The 13,912-nt window shown below is 40.9% G+C and overlaps 2 long non-coding RNA genes across 5 annotated transcripts; one reads left to right on the top strand and one right to left on the bottom strand.

Annotated features, from left to right (window-relative positions):
- The first annotated feature begins 126 nt into the window (after window positions 1-126).
- LOC309531667 lies at window positions 127-1,690 on the top strand. 2 transcript variants are annotated; one of them, XR_014219369.1, is made up of 2 exons: window positions 127-464; window positions 1,404-1,690. It is a non-coding gene; the product is annotated as an uncharacterized lncRNA (long non-coding RNA). The 2 variants fall into 2 exon arrangements; XR_014219370.1 differs by having other exon boundaries at window positions 127-779.
- Window positions 1,691-5,829: 4,139 nt separating this feature from the next.
- On the bottom strand, window positions 5,830-10,319 carry LOC309530837. Of its 3 annotated transcripts, XR_014218936.1 has the most exons (4): window positions 10,220-10,313; window positions 7,351-7,526; window positions 6,928-7,086; window positions 5,830-6,398 (listed from the first exon to the last, which is right to left on the bottom strand). It is a non-coding gene; the product is annotated as an uncharacterized lncRNA (long non-coding RNA). The 3 variants fall into 3 exon arrangements; XR_014218934.1 differs by lacking the exon at window positions 7,351-7,526 and having other exon boundaries at window positions 10,238-10,319; XR_014218935.1 differs by lacking the exon at window positions 7,351-7,526 and having other exon boundaries at window positions 5,830-6,383; window positions 10,238-10,319.
- Between the last annotated feature and the right edge of the window lie 3,593 nt (window positions 10,320-13,912).

Genomic DNA, 13,912 nt, shown 5'->3' with positions numbered 1-13,912 from the left:
ATTGAGTCATAGTTAAAGGCCAATGAGGTTTCAGTATTCCCCTGAAAAACTGGTGATTGGTTGGAGGGTTCTGACTGGAAAGAATAAAAGGGCAAGCTGAGCAATGTTGGGGACAGCTGGATACATGGTGGGGGGAATATGAAGAGATTCACTGAATCTCAAGCAGCAAGATTTGAGATAGTCTGAAGGGGAGAGCAGCAGCCACAGTGGGGCGGGGACAACTGCTGACATCCAGAGGGGGGCAGGGAGAGCTAATGGTTTATGGGATAGCAATCTCTTAAAGCTAAAAGCACTGAAAGAAGAAACAGAGGGAGAGAAGAAGATTTTATTAAGAGGGAGAACTGAGGCCAGAGTGTTGGAAGTTACTGGTTAACCTGAAGAGACAGTTATTCCCTGGCCAGAGATAAGAGTACTGAGAATTGAAGTCTGTGGGGCAGAGAAACCCAACCATGAAAAATACTTCTGTAAAGTTCTCTATGATTTAGCAGGGGTGTATATAAAAAAGTTCATTGTCCAGTGGTTTAGTACAGAGCTGGGAACTAGAGCAAGTCTCTAAATAACGTCATTTAACCTTTTTAAAACAACAGCAACATCTTTAAGCTATTATCAAGCTATGCATTGTTATAAAACCAATTTGCAAATAACCCTTATTCCGTCAATTTAAGTAAGCTTTAAGAAATTATAATATTTTGGTTTGATTTTTTTTTTAAAAAAAATCCCCTGGTCCCTTTGTCCAAAGCCTATACTCAGCTGTCATATGCAATAAAAGGATAAGAAATGTTTTTAATAATAATAATAATAATAACAATAATAATAATGGCAGTAGGAATATAATAGCCCCAAGGAATGGTCTTCTACTAACTATTGTTTTAGTGGTGTTTTGTGTTTTATTGTTGTACATCACCCTGATTTTATATATATATACGGTGGTATAGAACTGCTTAAATAAATAAATAAATAAATAAGGGGTAGGTGAATACAGTGGTACATCTGGATACAAATGGGATCTGTTCTGGAGCCCCGTTCGCATCCTGAAGCAAACGCAACCCACGTCTGCGAGTGCGCGGGTTGCAATTTGCAGCTTCCGCACATGCGCGTGATGTCATTTTGAGCGTCTGCGCATGCACGAGTGGAGAAACCCAGATTGTAACATGCTCTGTTACTTCCAGGTCGCTGCGGAGCGTAACCTGAAAACACTCAACCTGAAGCACATTTAACCCGATGTATGACTGTATTCCAGTTTTAGTCTCTCTCTCTCTCTCTCTCTCTCTCTCTCTCTCTCTCATTTTTCCAGTCTGAAACTCAATTCTCTACATTTTCACATCAGTTTACTTTTTTTTTAAAAAAAGTTCTCATTAATATTCCAAAGCATTTCCATTTTTCTTTGCAATTTCCCCTTTCAGAATCTCCTATGAGAGAATGAGTACCTGAAGATGTCTGTGTGGCCTGAAATTGTTCACGGCTACCCTAATATGCCTAAGATGGACCAACATTTGCTTGGCCCTGAAGGAACATGTTTCATATTCCTAGAGAAGTGCTTCAGTTTCCTTCCTTGAAAAATTCAGGAGTAGGCTAAAGAACATTGCACCAATCTAACCCCATTTATTAAAATGAAAGCATCATTCAGTTGATTCTGAGCATTGAATGGACGACTATAAAAGCTCTATAATAAAACACTAATATTCTTCCATTCATCTTGATTAATGCTTATGTTTACATACCTTTTCTCCATTAAGGTATACTGCAGGATGGGGCGGGGGGAAGCATGCACAGCGCATCATTAATCAGGTTGTCATGTAGACAATATCATGACTTAGACAAACATGACTACAAATCAGATTCCTTCATACTTTGGGTTAAAACACAAGAGTGTCATAGATTTGCAGAGATCAGTCAACTTGACGGATGTTGTTATGACCCATAATAATGTTGTCCATTACATGAGCTAAAGAGGCAGTTGCATCATTTATAAAAGGCATGCAATTTGTGTGATGGTAGTACTAATGGTGCACAGTAACTCAAACAAATGAGTAGTGTGATTTAGGGAAACCATCAAGCAACTAATAAATCAGCAATACAACCTTTAATTCAGAAGCCTGATTTGTAAATCAGTCAGCTCAATTTTAAACATGCATGATTTATATAACAATCTGATGATTTATTAAGGTTATTGGTTGCCCTGTTTTGAAAATTAAAATAAAAAAGTTACCAAACACTACAGAAAGATACATAAGACTAAATTTTAGGAAATGACGCTGAAAGTTAAATGTTGCATTCATATATGTAAACAAGGATAGCGCAATCTTTGGCTGCAGTTTATTTCTGGGCAGTTCGAATCGGCAGTTCAAATCTGCGTAATGAGGTGAGCTCTCGTTGCTCTGTGCCAGCTCCTGCCAACCTAGCAGTTTGAAAGCACACCAGTGCAAGTAGATAAATAGGTACTGCTGCAGTGGGAAAGTAAACAGTGTTTCTGTGCACTCTGACTTCGGTCATGGTGTTCCGTTGCACTAGAAGCAGTTTAGTCATGCTGGCCACATGACCCAGAAAGCTATTTGTGGACAAATGCCAACTCCCTCAGCCTGAAGTAAGATGAGCTCCACAATCCATAGTCGCACTAGACTTAACAGTCCAGGGGTCCTTTACCTTACCTTATAAAAAAATGAATGAATAAATGGGACAAATGTGTAAGTCACTAGATGCTGTGATGTTTATCAGTATAAGTGGCTCACTTTTTAGAAGAATCCGATTAATGTGGAAAGCACAGAAGATGTTAAAAGAGCACCACTAGTGGGGAGATGCAATGTCATCTCCACACCAACTTCCACAGTCACATGCCACTGAGCAAAGTTGCCGCAAGCTCTTTTGTGCCTGACCTGAAGTTTCTATGAATGCTTACAGAAGTTTTTCTTTTATTATTTTTAGATTTTAAAAAATATTGCAAGTGCCTGCAAAGTCAGATAAAAGCTGAATCACATCTATGTGAACCTACAAATGTGTCATCTACAAATAGATGACACATTTGGTTTATACAGGAGCATGAGCACACAGGCAGGTCATGCACACCCTTGTGTGTGCATTTGTCCATACACAAACACTTCACCCCCCCCCCCATTTATAGTGATGATTTCCAACCATAGTGGTAGGTGGTACTTCTGCTGTCCTCTGCCCTCAATTACTACCTCCCTATCCTCCATTACTTCCACTATTATAATTTTTAATCTACTGAGCATGTGTGCAAGTATTTCTCTCACTGTGTGAATGCACTGTGGATGCTATATATATATATATATATATATATAGTTATAAGGCCTGGTGTGTTTTACATTTTACTTTCTGTGTAAATTCTGCATTGCTTTAAAAATGCCTGTAGGATTAGATTTTGATCTAATCTATGCCAGCATGAATAAGATATTATTCCATTTCAGAATGGAATGTGTGCTGTGGTGGCATTCTTTCGCAGCATTCCTTGTGTGTCCTCAACACAATATTTTAACTGAGGCTTAGCATATTTTATGATCACATTTGATCCAAATTCCTTTCCATATTTTAATTCCATTGAAACTAACTATAATGTATTCAGTGAAACCAGGGGTTGTGTCTTTAGCATTTCATGCCATCAACAATTCATTAGAAATCCCAACAGAAATCAGACAGCATTCTGTCTTCAAAAAATCTAAAATAATGCATAATGTGGCCCCCCCAACTGATTTGCCAAAGTAACACAATGAATAAGGACTTCCGTGGTTTGGCACTAAATGAATGCACTGCTTTGAATGCTATCCAAAAGCTTCCTTGCACATAATTTTTCAGAAAATAAATGAATAAATAAATGGTCCCATAATGTAATCAGATGAGATCAAGAGAAAAGACACCAGCACAAAAGAAGATTAAAATTTGGTAGAGCATTAGTCTCTTAATGTCAGGTTTGTGGGTTTGAGCCTCACATGGGCAAAAGCTTCCTGCACTGCAGTGGTTTGAGCTAGATGACTCTCGTGGTCCCTTCCAACTCTACCATTCTATGATTCTGTATTGAAATGAGAGGTCTTCTGTGGCACATAAAGAAGAAAAACCCACAATCAGCCAATTGCTACTTTCACACTCAAGGTAATGTGAACGTTATCATCCCTATTGTAACATTTTATTTGACATTCAGTAATATGAATTAAGGGACGTGGGTGGTGCTGTGGTCTAAACCACAGAGCCTAGGGCTTGCCAATCGGAAGGTCGGTGGTTCGTATCCCTGCGATGGGGTGAGCTCCCGCTGTTTGGTCCTAGCTCCTGCCCACCTAGCAGTTCGAAAGCATGTGCAAGTAGATAAATAGGTACCACTCCAGCAGGAAGGTAAACGGTGTTTCTATACGCTGCTCTGGTTTCGCCAGAAGCGGCTTAGTCATGCTGGCCACATGACCCGGAAAAACTGTCTGCGAACAAACGCCGGCTCCCTCAGCCTATAGAGAGAGATGAGCGCTGCAACCCCAGAATTGTTTGCAACTGGACTTAACTGTCAGGCGTCCTTTACCTTTATCTTTAATATGAATTAAAATCTGCTACAAAAGTAATATATTTGACATGTTGAATTACAATGCTATCCACATGCTAAAACACACACAAACACACACACTAATGATGTGTGTTATGCATTGAACACATTAAAAGGGCAATGCCAGAAAACATGGAGCATAAATCTAAGTTCATTAAAATGATTGATTAATCACAATCCCGGTGAACAGCGGAGTATTCATCTGGGAAAAAGAAAATGTAAGTCTGTACAACAACATTCTGTAAAGAACTAGCTCCACAAAGAGCTCTGGCTCCCACAATGGTAGCTAATCTTATGCCATTCATTCTACTAGATTTTGTCACGTGCATCTTTTGGCGTACTGGTCTTTTTAAATATTCTGCTTTAAAACAAAATCAGAATGCTGCACTAAGGTAATGCACGTTTTGTGCCAAGGGGGGCTGATTAGTGCCAGCTAGATATGTAATTCATGTGCAACATGTTTGCACATTGTTGTTTCTGCAAAGTTATTCTGCTCCCGCCTTTCTTGGCTAGGTGCAAAGAACTGTGAAGGCCATTGAAGGTGCTTCCTCCACCCACTAGAGATGTTTTACAGCTATGTACTCCAATCAGTGGCTTCCAAGCTCTCAGCATACATCACCACTTTTCAAACTTATCTCTTCAACAATATGGCCTGGAAACATCTTTTTAAAAAAGAAAAAGAACAGATGTAAACTGAGCTTCAGCATGTTGACTTATGCACTCATCATTTTGACAGTTCTGCATATATACTTACGGTGACCTTTTATGATGCATTAACTAAAAGCAACACTTTCCCTGCCTACGTTTAAGAAATTGCTACTCTTTGTGAACCCCTAAAGAGATGCATGGCAAAATGACACTGTACAAGTTTTACACTTCATCACTTCATCAGAATAATAAAATGCAGCAGCAGGCTTTCAGCCAGTATTTGCTCTCCCAAGGCTACATCTTCCTGCGTTGCTGACTCATCTTCACTATTAAGTAGATGGACACAGGAGCTCTTTATTGTCAACGTATTATCAGAAACATTTAGAAGCCACTTAAGAAAGTGCAATAAATTTTGAATTTCTAATTAAAAAAATGAGCACGATGCTTCTCAGAATACGGAATGTGAGAGGAGGAGATCACTTGTTTTAATGGTGCTCATATTTATGCCCTACTTTTCTGGCTTGCTAGCACTCCTTTATTGCTTGAAAAAGAAAAACAAGGTGAAGAGGGCTCCGTTTACCTGGAATCCTACTGGGTATGGCAGCAAAACAACATCAAAGAAGTGCATTTAGATAGAGAAATGTGAGGGAAACACACTTTATTTTTCATTAAAGTGGGATTGCTCTGCTTGTGGCTTTTTGCACATTTGGATGCAATGGTCATACACCTGATATCCTGGGGATCTTCACCTCTCCATTTGCAATTAATGGAAATTCGGTCATTCGCTGCCCTTGAGATCATACCCAAGCCCTTTAGAGATAGTAGACTCAAGGCCTTCAGAATTGGAAGCTTGTCCATGTAAAATCCAGCTTACTAGGAAAGATCAAAGGTCTATGCTGCCCAGCACTTGTCACTTGCAGCATCATTGCCAGCTGCTCAAGAAATATGGGATCTGCTATAAAGATGTGGCACACTAGTCTCAGTTTAATTTTGAGGTGAGCAATCCTAATCAAACAATGACACTCCTTGAGGTGGGCTTGATGTTTGAAAGAATGGGAAAAAGAAGCTTTTTCTCCACCCCTCTCCAATTCAGCATGGTACACAAAAGGGGAAAGTTTACCTTAGGCATCATGATAGGGTAAGCAGGCAGAGGCTCCAAATGCAGTATCAAAGAGGCTCTGTGGCAGCCTCTTGCCTCTTTTTCTTCCACCTAAGAACAAGTTGATTGAAATACAGTGGTACCTCTGGTTACGTACAGTACTTAATTCGTTCTGGAGGTGTGTTCTTAACCTGAAACTGTTCTTAACCTGAAGCACTGCTTTAGCTAATGGGGCTTCCCACCGCCACGTGATTTCTGATCTCATCCCGAAGCAAAGTTCTTAACCCGAGATACTATTTCTGGGTTAGGGGAGTCTGTAACCTGAAGCGTATGTAACCCGAGGTACCACTGTACAACTCTCATCAATCCCTGGTGGAAAATCCCTACCCACATGATCCCAGGTAGAAGGACATGCTGCAATGTCAATATACTGGCAATATTTTGTTCAGTTTTCAAATAAGCATTTCTTGTAACACTTCAGGAGCCACCAGCTGCTACCCCATCCTGAACCCCCTGGTAAATTTTTCCTTGTGGGGATCTAGACAGCCTGGCAGGTAGGGTGCATATGGAAATAGACTGAGACTCACTCAAGGTGGGCTGTCCTACCCACCCAGACAAAAAGTTGAGCAGGAGTGCTTACCTGTGAATACAGAGGTGGCCACTGAAGGGATGTCAAGGGCAGTCCTCTGTCTGAAGGTGTTGTGTGTTAGAATGGCTTTCTTGTACAAGCCCAGTGTGAATATAAAGGACCTCAAGAAGAGAGAGCAGACACCATGAAGCTGCCATCAATTGTTAGCACCTGGGTAAGAGAATGAGTAGAATCAGGTCACCTGACCACAGTCATTTCACCCAGGTGAAGAAAACAAAACTTTGATAAGAGCTGTTGATTTGGAAATGAAGCAGCTCAGATGGGGAGCTTATATAGGAGCTAGAGGCTTAACCCCTTCCTGGCTTTCAGTCAGGTCCTGATGTGAGATGGTATTTCCCATTAGCTTCCCCTTCCTCAACAGCAGCTAATTAAGCACTTTGATGGTGGTGGTTCTGCCGTTTCTGCCTGGCTCACCACTTCCCCTGCTTCTGTAGTCATGGGGTTAGCCAGTTAAGAATCCAGCCAGCTGGTGTGGGGACCTCTAGTCCTGGGACAAGTACTCTGATGGCTTTCCAGGGTGACAGCAAGTGTGGAGACTTGCTAGAGGGTCCCGCTCCATGTCTAATGAGACCTCAGGGTCAAGCTCTGAACTCTATCAGCAAAATCCCCATTCTTTTAAGAAGCTAAATGGAACAGTGGGCATTCAAGAAGAAGCTTGAACAAAGGATGGGAAGGAGTTTTGAGGGAAGAATATAAAACTTTTATAAGCAAATTGCAACACAGAGAGAGAGCACGCACAAACAAACTTTTGGACTTTCATGAAATAATCACCATAAGGTTCTGGGTCACTGCAGCAGTTTAGGAACTTGCAGTTAATCAGATTTAAAAGAGTACTTGTTAATTGGTTGAAGGCTATATAAATGTAATAACGATGGTAGTGCTGTTAGAGTAGGCATTCTCTTCCCTTAATGCCAGTCTCTTACAACAATGAGAATGAGAATCAGCCAAAAAAGAAGAAGAGAGGTTATCATACAAACTCAAAGAAGCTTATTAAGCAAGGTACTACTCACAAAGGACTAACCGGAGGTACAAATTTATTACATGAAATATTCAAAGACTGAGAGCACTGTGGGCAAATTCCACTTAACTCTGTAATTTTTACAGGCCAATATTCTTTCTTCAGAATGTTACTTATGTAATAATTCTCCCAGTGCCCCACTAATGATTTTAGAATATTGGTTTTTTAAATACTTACTAAGCTATTTGGATGATTTCCTAAATATTAGTTTGCTAAATTATCTACTTTTATTCTTTTTCTTTTTCTCGGACAGCACAAATGTGGAACCAGAAAATAGGATAGCTGTAGTAGTGCAATCCTATACACGACTCCTCAGAAATAAGTGACACTGAATGAGGATTACATTCAGGTAAGTGGTGTTAGGGTCTCCCTCCATCAATTCCTTTTATTTATCCGCTCGGAAGAACGTCAATTGAAGGTGTGGGGAACCTGTGGGCCTCCAGATGGTGTTGGACTGCAGCTCGCATCAGCCTCAACCAGGATGGTCATAGGGAAAGGATGATAAGCGTCACTTTCAACTGCTCTCATATTCCCTTCTGGGCATGTGGGGAATGTTAGATCAGCTTACTGAAGGGAGATGTGATACAACAGTGAGGCAGGGGCTGTGTGAGTGGGATGGGACCATTGGATTGGCTTCAGGAATATGCCCTTGCAGCCACAATTTCACTGCTGCCTCATCCTTCCCCCTCTTGGTGAATGGCAGTGATGCTGCTGCCAGAGGCTATTGCTATGGCACTGGCCCCCTGGACATTCTGTTCCTGTGCTAGGTTGATAATTTAGGAGTGGCTGGATGTTTGCAGACCATGCTTCGTTCTAAGTGTAGAACCAATGAAATGTGACAAGAATAAATGAAAAGTGAACAGTTTCCAAGACTTTACAATCTCAAAAGATTGTCAACAGCAACAGAATAGTAGCACAGTAGGTGCAGAACAAGTTCTTGTTTAGTAAAAATAGCAAGAGCGAGATGTACAAACACCAGGTTGACTTCTACCCTTGGCTATGCTCCATGGCCCAGTGGTGTGCCAATCACCACAAAGAACTGAACAACCACAGCAAGATGTCTAACGTTCCGGCTTAGGCAAAGGGACGGATGCTGCGGAGCTTTAATAGTGAGCAATAGCAAACACAACAGGGAAACTGACACTGATGATCTAAACATTGAGGAGACTGCTGGGGTTGGAGTGAACTGTTGTTCAGTCAAGCTCACAACTTGTGAAGTGGGTGTGAAACAGCAGCACTATTCAAATACTAGAGTGAGGAGGAGACCTACAACTTGCAGAAGAAGCATTTGGAAAGAACAGCCTGGGACAAGAATTAAGTCTGGGAAAATGGTGACTATGTACTGCTTCACCCCCACTATATGGCTACAAATGGGGTGGGAAGCTGCATTCAGATGGCGGAGAACTGCAACAAATCCAAATTCTCTGGCTTGAGTATAACACACATCATCATTGAAAGCACACAGTAGTGATGGACACACATGTAAAAAAATTGTACAGGTTGTTGTAAAAGCCCATTGTATGCAGCCTTGTAATAGTAATTAAATCCTATCTCTGCTGTTCCTGAAAATAGAGCACATAGTCGAGCTCTTAGGCTCCCTGACTCAATTCATTGCTACAGCTAATGCAAACAGAGTATGCCCTGCCACTCTACATGGTTCATTGCTAATGAAAAGGAGTTGCCTAACCTCTTGTAAAATTAGTAGTTACACCAATTTTAATCAAGTCAGGAATTAGCTAGTCTGATTTACATTAACATAAGCATGCCACATGGGTATGCCATCCCAAAAACAGAATGTGGAGCAGCACCCACATATTTCATGTTCTCAGTAGTAACCCAACAGGTAGAATAATGTGTTTATTGATTTTGCTTTGATTTGATTTGCATACCACCCTTCATCCAAAGATCACAGGGCAGTTCAGAACATATAAATACAAAATGAGAACACAAAATAAAGAATAAATCAAGAACAAAAACTAAAACAACCCAATAAGTCCCTCCCACAAAGGCCTAGTTAAAGAGAAACATTTTCAGCTGGCACCTAAGAGATATGTAATGAACGTGCCAGGTAAGTCTGGCACTTAGGCCATCAGAAACCAGCCCTTGTAGGCATGTATCCTAAAATCAAGGCTTCTTGCTGTACACAGTAAAGCTTTTGCCATTCCTTCCGCCTACAGCCTCAACTCATCTGTGCCCAAGCATTTGGAGTTGGAGGGAACAGGAGGAAGTTCTGGTGTGTACATAGAAGCATTTATGTCACTACACGACTCTGAGTCTACTTACTTGGGTATAAGATCGACTGAACATAGTGGAAATACAGCCAAGTAAACATACATAAAATTGGACCATAAGAGCCAGTGTGGTGTAGTGGTTAGGTTGCTGGGAGACCAGGACTTAAATCCCTACTTGGCCATAATGCTCACTAGTGACCTTGAGCCAGTCATAATCTCTCAGCCTATCTTACCTCATAGGGCTTGTTGTGGGAGGGAGGGGGCTGAGGAGAAGGAGAGCTATGTATACCACCTTGAGCTCCTTGGAGGAAAAAGTGGATTAGAAATGCAACAAATAAAGCAGTAAATAAAGAAGGGGTTTGCTCACATGCCATTGTACATTCATTCATTCATTTATAATATTTATATACTGCTTACTGTCCAAACAATAAATGGCCAGCTTTTTCTTATTTCTAACAAGATGGTGCAAGATAAAAGGAAATGTCTTTGCTATGTATTTCATTTCTGCTTATTTTCATCAGTAACCTCTTAGAAGAAGTCACTCTGTGATTCACTTGTACATTAAAAAGTCTGCCAGAAGACTTGATATACCCTTTGTTAAAAGGGTGGAGCTGTCAAATATTCCGCTCGCAGTCTTTCTATTCTGCTACATAGAGACTGAGGTGGTTGAACTGCCAAAGGCTAGACATTCAGTCCTTGGTCATTCACAATCCACAATTTATTTTTTATTGTGTTATAATTTCATCATGTTATGCATCTCATTATGACCACGTTGTTGTTGTTTAGTCGTGTCCGACTCTTCGTAACCCCATGGACCAGAGTACGCCACTAATTACGATCACTAATAACCACCAATAATCAAATGTAACTACAATACATTGTCCAGTCACTCACAAACAAGCATGTAACCAATTACATGTTCAGAAATAGCATTTATTTATTTATTTATTTATTTATTTAACCAACCAACTAACTAGCATTCAATTATATCTTGATATCATTCACACTTCTCTTGACACTGACATTAAATCTACTATATATCAGCATCCAAAGGCTCTGCATTAGCAGTGTTCACATTGGATGGTATTTGGCTCAAATTAGCAGCCAAAATGACATATTAGACACACAGTCAGTTTTTTGACAATAACTGGCAACTGACATGCCGTACATGTCAACATTCAACTGTATCTGATAGGCAGTATTCAATTTTTTTTGACACAACATGACCTTAGGCTTTCAGTTGACAATCCTTATTTGACAATATTTGATAAGTGACATGCAGCAGCAGCACCACCACTTAAAAGTATATGACATGCAGCAGTCAACACCTGAGTATTCGTCAACTTATTTATTTATTTTAGAAGCATTTATGAACCAAAATCTCTAAGCAGAATACAATATTAAAAACCCAAACAGCATTATTCATAGAAAAATACAGCCCAAAACCAGTATAAAAGCAGTATAAAAACATGCAAAGCATATAAAACCAACTAAACAGGGTTTAGTCTTATGGGTCTGGGAAAACCTGGGCAAAAGGATAAGCCTTTACAAGATGTCTGAAGCAAATGTTGATTGCTGCCTTACATACGACAGAGGAAAGGGAAATAGATAGTATAGGGATCACGGCAGAAAATCCTCATTTTTGGGTCACCACCCTATGATATTCTGTAGTGTACAGTGCTACAAGTAGAATTTCCCCAGATGATTAAAGTGAACTTACAGGTCTGTACAGGAACAGGTTTTTCGGGTATCCTTTTCCTGAGTTGCTTGAGTCTCTCTTTATTAATAAGAGCTTGAATATGGCCCAGTAGCTGATCAGTAGTTACCTCGGCATTTGTGCAGTATGTTTTCATCCAAATGCTCCACTCAACATCCTGTCCACAACATTCTGCACCAGCTACAGCTTCTGGACCAATTCCAAGGGAAGCCCCACATAGAATGCATTACAGTAGACCAATTGTTAGGTTACCAACACATAAATGACAGTGACTAAGCTATGCCTGTCCAGAAAAGAGTATAGCTGGTATATCACCCTAAACTGATAATAGACACTCCTTATCACATGGTCACTTGAGCATCCAATGACAAAGATGGATCTAGAAGCACCCCCAAACGATGCACCTGCTCTTTCAGAAAGAGTGCCACCCTTTTCAGCACTGGTGAACTCCCCAACTCCTGGACCTGGGAACCATGCTCACAAACTCTCCATCTTATCAGTATTCAGTCTCAGTTTGTTGGCTTCATCCAGCCCACCACTGCATCCAGGGACTGGTTTAAAGCTGTCACAGGCTCTCCTGATTCAGAAAGAAAGCTGGAAGTCAGCATACTGATGGCATCGTAGCTCAAATCTCCTAATGACCATTCCCAGTAGCTTAATATATATATTGTACTAGGCAGATTTCAGGATAAGATAATGTCCTGTGGCACCCTACAGCACAACTGTGGACACATAAACCCCCAACTCTATTCTCCAAACCTGACTCCGTAGGTCAGAGTAGAACCACTGCAACACTGTGCCACCAATTCCCAACTCACAGAGATGATCAAGGAGGATATTATGATAAATGATACTGAAAATTTCTGAGAGATCAAGCAGGAGCAACAAGGTCACAATACTCCCCATGGCTCCCCCATACATCATAATGGCAAATACTGATTCTGCCCCCAAACCAACCCTGAACCCAGATGAAAATGGGTCATGATGTGTTTCTGCAGCTGGACTGCCATAACCCTCTCAAGCACCTTACCCACAAAAGGTTATTTGTGACCAGACAGTATTTGTCAAGTACCTCAGGGTCCAGAGAGGGCTTATTTAAAAGTTGCTACACTACAGGCTCCTTTAAGGTGCCAGACACATGCCTACACACACACACACACGAGAGAGAGAGAGAGAGAGAGAGAGAGAGAGATGCATTAGAAGAAGAAGAGAAGAGTTTGGATTTGATATCCCACTAACCTAAGGAGTCTCAAAGCGGCCAACAATCTCCTTTTCCATTCCTCCCCCATAACAAACAGTCTGTGAGGTGAGTGAGGCTGAGAGACTTCATAGAAGTGTGACTAGCCCAAGGTCACCCAGCAGCTGCATGTGGAGGAGTAGGGAATCGAACCCGGTTCACCAGGTTACGAGTCCACTGCTCTTAACCACTACACCACACTGGTTCTCTTTGGACTCACCTGGCCTACACCCTTCAGATAGCTCAAATTAGTCATGATGACCAGGAGAAAGGGGAGCATGTTGTGGGTCAAAGTGATTCAAGTTCCTTGTGCATATCCTCAGACCTCATCAGGGAAGATACTGCTCTCTAATAATGGAAGCATTCAACTCAACATGGAGAGGAACAATTTTATCCTCATAGTGGATTGTCACAGCTGGCCTCTGTGTCAGCAGGTGTCCACAGCTCCCTCACTACATAGAAAAGTTCTGCTGGCTTCTTGTCTCTTTGCCAAAATTAAATTTTCCAGACACACATTTTTAAAAAGCCACACATACCTGCAGTTACCTTATTTGACCTAAAGGTTAACATATTATCAAGGCTTTGAATCTCAACACAACTGATTTACTTACTAAACAACACCTGGAACCTGGAATGGACAGTTTTCATGAAGCGTTAAGTTCTATTCTGTTTTCTTTCAAAGTTCAGCAATACCACAAGATGAGATCCAAAATATTTTTTCTAGCATGCCCTGAGGCAAATCTGTGGTCTGAATAAGAGAAATGAATGTTTGC

Source organism: Podarcis vaucheri, assembly GCF_965113315.1.
Source record: "Podarcis vaucheri genome assembly, chromosome: 4".
NCBI classification, from domain to species: domain Eukaryota; kingdom Metazoa; phylum Chordata; class Lepidosauria; order Squamata; family Lacertidae; genus Podarcis; species Podarcis vaucheri.
This window is presented reverse-complemented; position numbering and strand designations above follow the sequence as displayed.